This window comes from Thunnus albacares, chromosome 23 (genome assembly GCF_914725855.1).
Source record: "Thunnus albacares chromosome 23, fThuAlb1.1, whole genome shotgun sequence".
NCBI lineage: Eukaryota > Metazoa > Chordata > Actinopteri > Scombriformes > Scombridae > Thunnus > Thunnus albacares.
The window spans coordinates 15,548,612-15,561,837 of record NC_058128.1 but is presented as its reverse complement, the minus strand read 5'-3'; the positions used below and the strand labels follow the sequence as shown (position 1 = coordinate 15,561,837).

The window sequence follows — 13,226 nt, the reverse complement described above, 5'->3', positions numbered from 1 at the left end:
CAAATTAATTGTGTACATCTTGCTGCCATGCCACATTGGAATAGTCCCGGGAATTGGAATAATGAAGAATCAATGGAGCAACATATTGGATGTAGATGTCCATCAATATGGTTATAACCAAGGAACAGGCTTTCTGCTTGTGGATTCATATCACAGCCATGGAGTTGGGGGCCAGGATTTTTTTTTTCAATTGGTGTGTGTACAGTATATGAGTGTCTATGCCTTCTTAGAAGTGTGAGCCCTTTCCAAATGAATCATGTCTTTAATCAGAAGTTGTTTCTCTTACTATCTCTGATGCATAATACATGACACCTTTTGTAATATAGTGACCCATGAACCTATAAAAAAAATCTGAGGCTTTTGAAATCGCTACTCTGCACACATATATTGTTATTGACAAAAGTATTGTAGCTTCAAAGTCAAGAAAGAAGAGTGCAGTGTCTAGACACTGGCTAAGTGAGACTGGGAAATTCTTTGCATTCTCTTTAACATGGCCTGAGAGGACACATTTGGGGCTTGTCTCCCAGACATGTCTACCCTGTTCCTGGGCTCCAATTGCTTTCATTCCACCATCTCTTGTGCGGGACAGTGATCCCATATTTGAATTAACATGCAATCCACTTTGGATTGCCTTCTATGAAAATAACATGAGAGGCGAAGATGGGGAGACAGACTAATTTAAAAGCAGGCTGGAAAAAAAGCAATTGGTGACACTGATGGAGGAAACAGGAGTTGGAGTGGAGGGCGGGGAAGAGAAGAAAGGAGAGGGGCCCTTTGAAAAACATGTGGCAGGTGGGCGGAGATACATCTTTGTAGCGTGCATTCATAGTTGAATCATGTAAAAACAGGAAAGGCTCCTCTGCTTATCAAGGTGAGCCATCCCCTGCTTCATATTTCCCCTCCTCAAACAGACTGTGACAGATCGTATTACTGGCCGTCTGCTGCCTCTCATTTCACACCACAACCTGTGCAACGATTGGATTTTGTGCCATTTAGAGTCAGAAAAGTGGTCAGGCAGAGACAGTAGGAAAGTCTCTACCAGTGTAGTTGGTGCTATTTAGATATGCGATCTGACAAGCGTAAAAGGACAAAAGTGTGTTTGTGTGTATGCTCCTACGTGTGGGACGAGGTGCATGTGTACAGGATCAGACAGCGTGTGCACTTAACCTATGGGCATATTGTCATGCCTCTGCAGATGACAAGGTGTGGTGTGTGTTGCCCACAGCTGCAGCTGAAGGGGCATGTGGAATGATGGGAGCTGGCTGACAAGTGGTGAGTAACCAAGTGTCTGGAGAAAAACTGCAGCAGCCAGTCATATCAGAGCGCAGGCAAAACCCAATCAGATTCCTCTAAGCAAGGGAGGAATATTTACTTCCACAACTACCCCCCCCCCCCCCCTCCTCCTGGAAACCTGTCGGTGAAGTTCTCGGTATGGCACAGATCTAAACGGTTATGCTGGAAGCAGGACAGCTGAAGAGCCAGTTTCACACATATGACATACTAACTTTGAAATGCGTTGGACATTCTGCTCCAGTCATAAGATGGTATGATATCCTCATGATAAAATGACTTGCTTTATTGGTACTGTACCACCAGGAAACTGGTGACATGACACAAATCACACAGTGTGAAAAAGCTACACTTGAGGTGTATGTGTGACACACTATTTCTATTATTACACAATTTGCCACTGATCATTGTCGCTGCATAAAGTTCATTTCATTAATATGATTTAATTTTTTTGGATGTGTCTATATTAGAGTAAGTGCTATATCAAGGGAAATAAATCACACACAAAAGGTTAAAGTCAGCAGCTGTATTATTTTGACAAGTAGTTAAAATAAAGGTTGTGGTTTGCATGTTTGCTGATGTGTTTGTAATCCTGTTTCATGCTCTCCTGGAGAGGAGTCGCACCATCATCCCCAGGCATGACAATCCCACCTACAATAGTATATCAGCAACCTCCGCAACACCAGTATGACTGATGTGTTTACGCATTCCCTTATCATATTTACCCCTCAGTATTCTCGGTACAGACTACTCAACATTTGCAGGAAATGATTCACAAACCATCAAGAACAGTGGTGCATTATTTGAAAATGTGGGGGCAGCTTGACTGCTACTGCAACATTTTTCTTCATATAGCAGCTTATTGACTATGAACCTCTATCCAGGATGTGAAGAAATGACAATAATCTAGTTTGAGGAATGCACGGTGCAGGTTCAGATAGTCAACTTACTGCTCCTGCAGTGGGCCTAAATGCTCAAGAGGAGAGAGAGGGAGTGAATTCAATCACACCTACACACTCCTATCACAGTGAAATCGAGAAATAAATGGCAGTCATCCCTTACCTCATGATAAGTGTGACTTTCAGTGCCACTTGATAGCCCAAAAATGTACAGCAGAGAGGTCAGCCTTCAGAAAGAGATGAAATGACTTAGGAGATATCAGAGACAGCCGCGGTGACGCTCTCTCTCTCTCTCTACTGATGTATGCTCGGAAAGAAAGGGAGAAAGAAAGAAGAGATGGAGGTAGGATGAGATAAAGAAGTGAGAAAAAAAGAGGGGGGGCTGTCTATTGATACTGCTGCAAATTTTCCCCTGGCCGGCTCTGACAAAAATGGATGATTTTTATTAAGAGCCTTGGCTTTGTATCTTCCATCTCATATATCTCTCCTAACAGAGGAAGGCCATCTTTGTGTCGCTCATAGAAAGGCAGTGTCGCAGCGCTCTTTTTTTTTGAGGAGAGCTGTCTGTGGTTTTTAAATATGGGGGAAATAATGGGGGACTGCATTTAAAGTTTTTTTTGTTCAGTTTAAAAGATTCAATTGTAGCCATTTAGCTTTCTCTGGTGTTTTGTTGGAGAGATTCGTACAATTTCGTAAAGTTGAACTGAAATTTGAATACTCTTCACTTTTTGTGTGAGGACATTAACTATAATGATACTGCAGCTATTGTGCAGATTTTTTTCTATTTTTCCAAAGTGGATAAAGCACTCTTTGGATGTATTTACATTTTATAACATTTGACATCTGTCCCTTTACAACATTTAGGAGGACCCATCATTTTTATTCCAATCAAAAGTGTAAGCTAGTTAGCCAAGCTTGCTAAAGTTAGCACTGATTCCCACAAGACAGTACTTTTTTTTCCCACATAATTTCAACAAAAGCTGAGTCATTGGCAGCAACTGCACAGCTCAGTGTTGTGTTTGTCCCAAATTATACAAAGGACGAGTCTTGCAGGCATTAACAGAGTCATGTAGGGAGTGCTCAAATCACAGATGGGGCTAAGTAATTGCTAACCATCTCGGCCACATAGCTACAGTATTTTTAATAACCGTCCACACAGATATCGCACTGATCAAATTACAGTATCGGCATGTCAGTTATTACCACAACTAAACACCCCTTAGAGAAAACTAATGCAGGAGGTGCTGTCACTTCAGGAAAATGAGTTAAAGCAAACACCAAGGATATACAGACGGGTGACAAATTAGTAATGGTGTTCTTCAGCCTTGGCATTGATTCTACAAGTCAAAAAGATATTCCCTCATTTAGTGTTTTGATGATGGTGGTGGAGAGTGCTGTCTAACACATCGGTCCAAAATCTTCCATAGGTGTTCAATTGGGTTGAGATCTGGTAACTGTGAAGGCCGTAGCACATGATTCACATCATTTTCCTACTCAAACCATTCAGTGACCCCTCATGCCCAATGAATTAGGGCATCGTCATCCTGGAAGAGAACACTGCCAACAAGATAGAAATGTTTCATCATAGGATAGATAAAGGTCATCACTCAGAACAACTTTGTATTGATTTGCAGTGACCCTTCCCTCTAAGGGATCAAGTGGACCCAGACCATGCCAGTAAAACACCCCCCAAAGTATAACCAGGGCAAGAGCCAGAGCCACTGTATCCTCTCACTGTAGGGGTCAAGCATTCAGGTCTGCGCCAGTTTTTCCTTTGATTTGTCACCCATCTGTATATACATATATTGATTTCTTAGCAACAAAGGATTTTAACTTCAGTTCTACTTTAAAGAATAAGAATGCCATCATTCTATATTTGTATTATCAGCAAATCCCAGGAAAAGAGTTTGTTTCAACTGCATTTTCAAAAACAGGTCACGTATATATAGTTCCACTTTTTAGAAAGGCAAATTGATTTTGTAAAGTAGCTGGGTACTGTAATATTTAGCAAATGTAACCATGCATTTTGACACTGGAACAGCCTGTACACAGTAGGATTGACTCAAAAGAAATTACAGTGCATATGTTTATCATATGAGTGTGTCTGTTTAATAGTGTTTTAATAATTTATGGCACAGATGAATGCTTCTTTGTCTCCTCTTATCATATTCGGTTCAAAGCATCAGCATGTGGAAGTATTGTATTAATTACTTCACCACCCACAAACCGTGCAACTTGCACAAACTCCACCACTCTATTTCTTCCACAATGGAAATATTAGCCCTCTATTGTTGTACTCCCAGCCTGCCACCTTTGACCCCCACCCCCACATCTCCTCCCTCCCTGGCTCGGCTTCTCTATGTGGTACATGCTCCTCCACATCCCAGTGACAGGCGCCATAAACCACCGTCGAACAAGATAGCCCCCCGCTCTGCTCACTCGAAGGCCTGTGGGATTGCCATCAGAGAACAAACAGGGGACAAGTCGGGTCTTGTGTTGATCAATAATGTACTCTCTCCGCCATCACACTATCTGTCACCTCCATTTCTGAGAAAACAACAGAATAAATAGCAGAGCCTGGATTTGTTGCTTCCAGTGATGGATAATGGGTGATAACGTCGCCTTGGCAACTGTTCTGCAGTGTATACACACCATAAGGGTCTCCAGCATAGCTATTCTTACTCGAAGCCTGAATGTCTATTTCCTTATTGGCAGATTGTCACTGCAAACATCCTCCTATGGCTCAAACTTGCAATAGAATTAATAAAATGCTTCATTTCTTCCCAACAACCTTTACAGGTTTGTGCACAAACAGAAAAAATCCATGAGCAGTAGATTCCCTACGCTGTCACACTGTCAACATGAGAGATCATCTGCAAATATAAATAAACTAAATTAATATCTGAGGTTTTGCCTGGATAAATATAATAAATACTTTCCCTACAGTCAGGCTTATTCGTGCAGCTGTTCATTGCATGAGTCACCCTGTCCCTCTGTCCACCATCTGCTAAACAGGTGACACCTGCGTACACACAGATAAACATTTCATGCGGCTTTAAGAGGACAGCAGGCATCAGATATCTTGACTTACAAAATGAAAATCATATCTATATTTTAAAAGTCTTGAATAACTAAAAGCAGGTGATTTTTTTAGGTGGCATGGCACTCTGAGGCAGTATTATCCATGTTTACAATAGAGAATACATGCAGTGTGCTTCACTAAACTGAAAAGCCAGAAGCGAGGTCATCTAAAAGCACACATCTAAAATAATTTCCGAGTTACATCCCAGTCACCTATTCTGTCCTGGCTTTCTCCGTCCTTTAGTGGTGTTTATTGAGTGTAAACAACTGCTGGTAACAGTGTGAATACAAAGACAGCGCATCCAAAAGACAAAATGTCAAACAGCCGTACATCTAGAGCAAATCAAAACGGACGAGCCAAAGCAGAACATTTAGTCTCCTGTGGCTCTGCCTGCCTCAGAGAAATCAGTCACGGCCAACTACGGTAATGCTTGAGGGACTGCCTGCTGTCAGCCTGAGATGAGCACTCAGAGAGTTTCCACCACAGGTTCCATGTGTTCTGACTCACTGTACCCAAAATGAGCTTTTAGCTGCCTGCCTGTCGGACAGAAAAGAGCAGACCAGAACACCCTGTTTTGGGCAGACAAAAAGAGGAGAGTGCTGGAATAGAAATCTGGACAGTAATGATCCTGATACAGATGAGTCCTTCAAAAGGTATTGAAAAAAACATAGTGGGTTTTTTGATCATGGATTGCTCCAGGCATTCCTTTTCTTTCACTGAAGAATATACTTCCTCTTTTAAAATCTTTTTGGCTATTCATCATGAAATATGAAATCATTTTCCCTGCAAAGCAGTGTTTGTCACTGCCTTCCAAAATGTCTCATATGACCATTACAAAAAAAGATTCATATGAGCATTTTCTGATCTGTCACCTCAATGATTAAGGTTATGAAAAGATTGTAGTCATAGTTAAACAAGTCTACAGCCAAGCTAGCAAGCTGAACACAGCAATGCTTTGAGCTAAATGCTAGTGTTAGCATGCTTACAATGACAATACTAACATGCTAGTGTTCAGCAGATATAATGTGTATCATGTTTACAGCCTTAGTTTAATGTGTTAGCATGCCAACATTTGCTATTTAGCACTAAACACAAAGAACAGCTGAGATTAGTTTTACTAAGTTAGATTAGTTTTGAAATTTGGTCATAAACCAAAATACTGGAAAAATTGAAATTTTGACCCAATGATGGTGCTACATGGAAAGTGGTGGGGTCATCAAATTTACTACAATTTATGAGGGGTGCAAGGATGTTCATACCAACGTTAATGACATTTCACTCAAAACCACAAATGTAAACTTAAAGGTGATACCAAAGGAAAAGGGTGCAGTGGATATCTGTTCCAAATTTTATGGCAATCCATTCAATGGTTGTTGAGATATTTCACTAAAAAACAAAAATGTTAACCTCATGTTGGTGCTAGAGGATTAGTTAGAGGATCATCAAACTCAGTAGGATGCATAATCTGGGGACCATGAATATGTGTACCAAATTTCATGGTAATCAATACAGTAGCTGTTGAGGTATTTCAGTCTGGAAAAAGTGGTCGACAGGTCGACCAACCGACCGACACTGTGATCCCTAGAGCCACACTGCTAACACGGCTGAAAAATGTTTGTTTGAGTACCAGATATGAAACATGGTCTCCAGACGCTGTGGACACCCAACCATCCACCAAAATCTGTTTACAAGGTTTTATAACGCTGTAACATCATGTTATGTTCCTGAAAGAGGTTGCTCCTCAGGAAAACAGTGCAATACTTTTTGTCATCTATAGTTGCAAATAAGTGAATGTCTTTTATTTAATGTAAGTGACATCTGTGTATTGAGGATGCCTTTGTTGTTTTTTTCACAACATCTGGCGTGTCAGCATGGACACAATGTAACGTTATCATGGTGATGACAAGCTTGTATAGCGTTGCTGTCACCGCTGCCATACCACAACTGCCAGAAAAAACAACAACCCATGAAAACCCTGCTGTAGATTGGTGATACTACAGCACATTTCCCCTTCGATCATACATTTTCTTGATTCAAAAATAGCTTGAATACCATTATAGAGCATAGGTCATCGCATAAATGTATAATAGAAAATTGAATAACTAAGAGAACATACACTGTATTTACACCACATCATCAACCCACAAGCAGTTGATCTCTGGTGTAAAAAAACATTGTAACACCCACTCTTACTGGCAGTAAAAATGCAATATCCCTGTTAAGCACTTGGCACTAGTTTAGGCTAGTCTGCTTGAAAGCAATATTCCACATCATACTCTGTGTATCAATGTTGAAATTAGGTATCTTAAGAAGAAAAAAACATTAGATTTTGTACATTTTCCAAGTTCAAACAGAACAGAACCTACCCAGTAAACAGAGAAAAGGACTGCTTTTCCAAATCACTAAAGATAATTCAACTATACTGAACATTTTAGATAATATGCACATGCATCGGTATAAGACATTCTCAGACTGACTTGTAAAAGTATTTAATTATTGAATATCCCACATATATACTGTTCAAACAGCTGCACTGAATTCATATAAGCTTGAAACAATGTCTTCCTCGACAATTTCATTATTTTAATCAGAATCTCTTCAAATTAATTAGCAAAGATTAAAAACATTGAGGGCTGAAGCGGGGACTGGAACCCCTGTTGTTTTTAATAAAAGCCAAGTTGTACAGAACTCATTCTAATGAAGGCAAAGGAACAAGCGTCTGTTCTCTTTGTGATGTGCATGAAAATAGTTTGCGTGCTTCCACTAACAAAAATCTGGCGTATAATTAATGACAAAAAATGTACTCCCCCTTCTTTTCCCCCCCTGTTTCATGACAGTTGAAATGGTTTACAAAAGCATTGGTAATGAGCTCTAAATGGCCAATGAGGCCATTTGGAGTTTAAGAAAGAAAGAAAGAAAAAAAAAAGTCACTGACATGGCCAGTCAACGCCGCCAGGTAAAAGCCTCGAGGACCAATTACTGAGCTGGTCACCTCACAGCAAGACACACACACAAAGGAAGACAGTCACACACACGGGTATCAACACACCCTGCTAGTAGCTTTAGGGGCCTTTAGTGTCTTTGAGCTGCTGTGCGGCCAAAGCGCCAGAAGCATGGTTTCTGCAAGCAGTAATGTGCTGCGCTCAGATCTGGTTTAAAAAGGCATTATGGAGCCAAATGGCCACCCAAAATATCTTTAAAACTCCCAACAACAGTCTGCTAGTTGATAAGGAGGGCTCTGAGTTTCAGTGTAGAGAGAATATTTATGCTCCCTAATTGGGCTGTGGTGGTTGAATTCACATTGTGCGTATTGCCTTTAATTTCATCTCTCCCTGCATTACAGTTCGAACAGTGTTTTGCTAACAGCTCTTTCTTAATGGCGCATTTCTTCTGAGGCTCATGTGACCCCCCCCTTTTCCTTCTGCTCAAGGATAGTAGGGAATAAGATAAAGCGGAGCACGAAAAAAGACAGAAACAATGATGGCATGAAAACCAAAGGGTAGAAAGGGGCTCAGAGGAAAAAATGAAAAACATAGAGAGTTAATAGAGGTTGAGAAGAGGGATTAGGAAAGAACAGAGGAGAACAAATGAATTCCACACTGTCCATTATACTAGCCGCTATGTGGTGTAGTGCCACAAGCCAAATGCCCTATTTATTCCAGGCATAATTACACGGCAATGAGGCCCTGCTGATGCCCAATGCGAGGTTAAGTCGATAGGTGACCCAGATTTAAAGCAGCCGTGTCCTGTAATGGCATCTACAGTCAAAAGAGCCTTGCCTGGATTCCAATAACCCATCTCATCTGTCATAATAAAAATTTAGCTTGCAATTTGTGCTGCCCACTCTGTCCCTCGCTCCCCGCCTCTCATGTTCCCTTTCCTCACTCTCCCTCTGACTCTCACTTTGTCGTACACACACACATACATACAAACACACACACACACACACACACAGAGTGGTTCAGTGGTAATACTTTATGTCACCAGGCTCATATCGATTCCAGAACAGTATCCAGCGATTTAATTACCCATGCTGCATATAAAATATCCCACCAACCAATCATTATGCTCTAAGCAACATGAGCCAGTGAGGCTTGAGGTATCTTGCCCAACAATCCTGTTAAAGCATAAAGCTTTTAGTGCTTTTGACCACACTTCAGAACGACTGAATCCTTGACCCCTCTGTCTTTTCTCTCTGCTTGTTACCCATTTCTTACTTTCCCTGCCAGTCCCTCTGTCCTTCATCCCCAACTACTTCTCTCTGTCCAAATACTCTCTTTTTCTCTCACTGAGATTTCAAATGTGTACTTAACTTTCAATACCTCTTTTGGTATATAAATGCTTTTTTGGAAATCTTAAAGGCGCAATCCACTTTGTTATCACAAGGAGTACTACACAGGCTATGAAAACACTTGTCCTAATGACATCATCAGGATTATATTGGATTTGGCTTTTAGAGCATTTTCAAACCTGCCTTGTTCAGTTTGGATTGATTGGACTAGTTTGTTTTCCCCCCTGGTACAACTCGTTTGGGCAGATCTGAACACAGCAATCGCACTTGGGTGCAACCAAGACCCCTACAGGAAATGGTTTTGGTCCAGTCCCAAACTAATTCTGGAGTGGTTTGTTTCTGGCGGGAAAGTGATCCGACACCCAAAAGTCTGATCCCTGTAGGCTTGAAAGGTGGCTGTTAAACAGATGGATTCGTTTTCACAACAGTATAAATCATCCATCCATGGAACTTAATGACAGCTAAGTCCACGTCTGCGCAGTCCATCTATTTGTTTTGATTCCTTTCTTCCCCAGGAAGGGCACACCAATGATACTACATTTTTTTATTTAGTTATGTAGTTTTCAATATAGTACACTGTATGTTATGATGTTATGAGATACACTGGCTGCCACAGTAAATATGCTGATCCAAGTCTTGACTTACATCTGTCATTTTCACTTGATCTTTAAGATGTTTTAGAGATCAGATTTTATGAAATCATATTGCATTATGTTCGACATTCTTACCTTGATGTCACTCTCCAATGTGGCTAGATGAATCAAATAAGAGCTTTAAAGACCAAAAAGCATGGCGCTGAGTGAACAGTGGTAGAAAATAATAAAAGAAAGAGACCACTGAGTCGTATGCAACCATCTATTGTCTGATTTACAGGAGTTGGCGCAAATAAGTTGAGTGAATAACTTTGTGAGCAAATATCACAATTACCTGAATCACATGAAACAAACCCATTACCTTCTCTCACAATTTCCTGACATCATCCATGGGGTGATGGATGTGCTATCTGTGAGCACATTTGAGATGAAAGACAAAGGAAAGTGACATTTTTGCTACTGATTTTCATTTTTGTGTAAAGAGTTGACCCTTCTACTCCCACTTGAATATTATGTGAGGGCCATTTCTCTACAGCCAGAGAAAGTGAAACTAAGTGCTATGCATCAGAAAGTATTTTTGTCATTCTGCATTAGTTCACTGCTCTGCTCCGCTAACATTTTGGCATTTTTCCATTGTTTTGGGGGTAGTCACACCGAGCTATGACCCCATTACACAGCACTGCAAAGTAAAATAAGTTGTTTACCTGTTGGTCGTGTGCTGGTTGTCTGCAGCTCTTCATCAAACATCATCATCACTGTTGCTGTCTCTGCTTGTACTCTACCTCCCTGCAAATTTTTATGTTGAGATCAAATGAGCATGTGAATTTTGAAAGGGGTCACTCGTAGTGGCAAACCCACAGGGAACTATCACCTGTGTCTGCAGTTCTCCTCAGCTCTACCAAGCACTTCAGCGTATTTTAACTCAACCTGCAACTTTACTGTTTGTGGTTCAGTCTCACCGCAGCGGCAGGCAACAGCAAAAAGCAGACACACGGTTAGAAACTAGTTGGTGAACATAATGGAGCATTTAGCAGCTAAAGTGCCAGATATGACCCCAAATGAATGTTAATGTCACTCCACATCTACTGGAGGTGTGAATAAGCAACTGTTTGCTTCTAGCAAGTTCACCACATCAACTTAATATGTCAAAGTTGTGTTTACAGCTCCACTTCCTAAAGTAGCATAAAAGCAGTTATTGAAGCTTGTGGTTGGTTGGTTGGTCAAATGGTTAGCTTCAAAGTACTTATTTTTAATAGCAACACTACATCTGGCTAAAGTTTTAAGTGTTTTAACATTTTAAAGCATTGTTAGTGTCACTCTAATCTTGTGTGTGTTCACCACCTGGCTGAGTTCTGAATACAGAGCCGGACACAGTTTACACTTAGCTTAGCACTCAGCTTCAGTAACCAATTTATTGTCAGATAGTTCTGCTTCTCTAACATCTGACTACTTTGTTAATCTCAGCGTTAGATGCAAAGTCATCACTGGCTAATGGTGCAAATACAGCAAATGGTAAGAAAATTCATAATGATCCATTGAGGAATGTGGACAGTGAGTCTTCAACGAGTTAGCAAAGCTGTGTTTGCAAAACCACTCACATCTATCTCTCCTTAAACTCTATGTGTAACGACCAGAGCAGTAAGAGAGTAAATGAGTGCAGCCATTAAAACATAGGAGGCCTGGGATTTTGGCCAATTAACATTTAACCTGGATACAAGGAACTGGAGGTGGAGAATGAGGGCAGAGGAACGTAAAGTGGATTACCCTCATTCTGAGAGCCAGGCTTCTGAAGCTGGTTGTCAACTTCATAGTTATTTAGCTGAAAAATAGCTGCTGCTGAACATAGCTTTTTAGCGTATAAATAAGTGCTGGAGTCTATATATGTGGGACCCATGCACAACAAGTGTTTTTTTCTCATGGTTGTACAGAACGTAGGCCTGTAGGTTAAGCAAACACAGGTAAAAACAGCATGCATTGCTAGATATAACCCAGACTTTACAACGGGTGTAAACAACGCAGAGATGCACCGACCTGACAATCAAAAATAAAGAGTAATTTCTCTCCCTCTGTCTCTCTCTCAGCAGTAAGCCAGCTCTGTCAGTGCCCATGCAGTGCAAGAGAAGTCATTGTTTGTGCCCATTATAAAAGTTCAGGCCCTCACTGAAGGAGTCAGGGAAACAAGGCTGCTTGACAGCAAATCTTTACTAAAAGCATATAATAGGAAACCTTTTTTTTCCCTGCACAAATGCCAACATTATGCCATATGCATGAGTAATGGAGGCAGGTTGCAGCGCCCGTACCACTCTACGCTTTGATCAAATAAATATTAAAAACGGTTGCCAAAGTAACAGAATGCTTAATTGTGGCATATTGAATGATAAATTAGGCAGTGTGTTCACTTAAAAACATGGGTTAATTGGCCTGTCAGACCCCAGTGTTGATTTTGCTCCAAAGCAAAGTTTCTGCTGAGTAATGCCAGGAAACATTTTGTTTATTCCAGATGAAATCCTTAACCTTTAAACTATAATGATTCACAAACCATAGGTACCTTTAAATGTTTATTTGGCATAATATAGTATATATATTTTTTCAATTTCAAACAAACACTCTTGTTGTGACTTCTTGTTCTTGACACAGCCAGGCACTTCACCCCACTCATCCTTCTTTGCCTATTCAGCATGTGAGGAGGGGAGGGTGGGGGGGGGCAATAAATCAAATTCCCCATTTCTGCTGTAGTGCTCCACAGGTCCAGGAGGACAGTGTCCACTTCCTTACATTAATCTTTTAATGGACTCTCCTCCCCTCTCTTTGGCAGCTGCACTTCCCCCAACAGGTCAGCAACGATTGCCGGGGTCATTAGTCCTCTGATAGGCTGAACGATAAGATCAGCAACAATGGGGACAAGGTGTGGGAGAGACAGCGCTGAGCAAGCTACACAGCTCTGGGTTAAAGAGGAGAGCCGTCTTTGCAAGGTCGTACTGAGAGAGAGAGAGAGAGAGAGAGAGAGAGACAGCTGGAGTCAATTTAACACTGAAGTGCACTGTTTGGGGTGGTGTTGCAGAGCTGATACT

At 41.0% G+C, this 13,226-nt stretch overlaps 1 long non-coding RNA gene across 9 annotated transcripts in view; it reads right to left on the bottom strand.

The window, feature by feature from the left end:
• Window positions 1-13,226, bottom strand: part of LOC122974879 — a 218,118-nt gene that overhangs the window by 131,921 nt on the left and 72,971 nt on the right. For 2 of the 9 annotated variants that reach the window (XR_006400473.1, XR_006400474.1), the window contains one exon: window positions 12,701-13,133. The exons of 6 other annotated variants lie outside the window; for them this stretch is intronic. This is a non-coding gene — a long non-coding RNA (uncharacterized LOC122974879). Of the gene's footprint in view, window positions 1-10,867; window positions 10,942-12,700; window positions 13,134-13,226 lie in introns of those variants that run through there. One more of the 9 variants, XR_006400481.1, reaches the window with a different exon arrangement.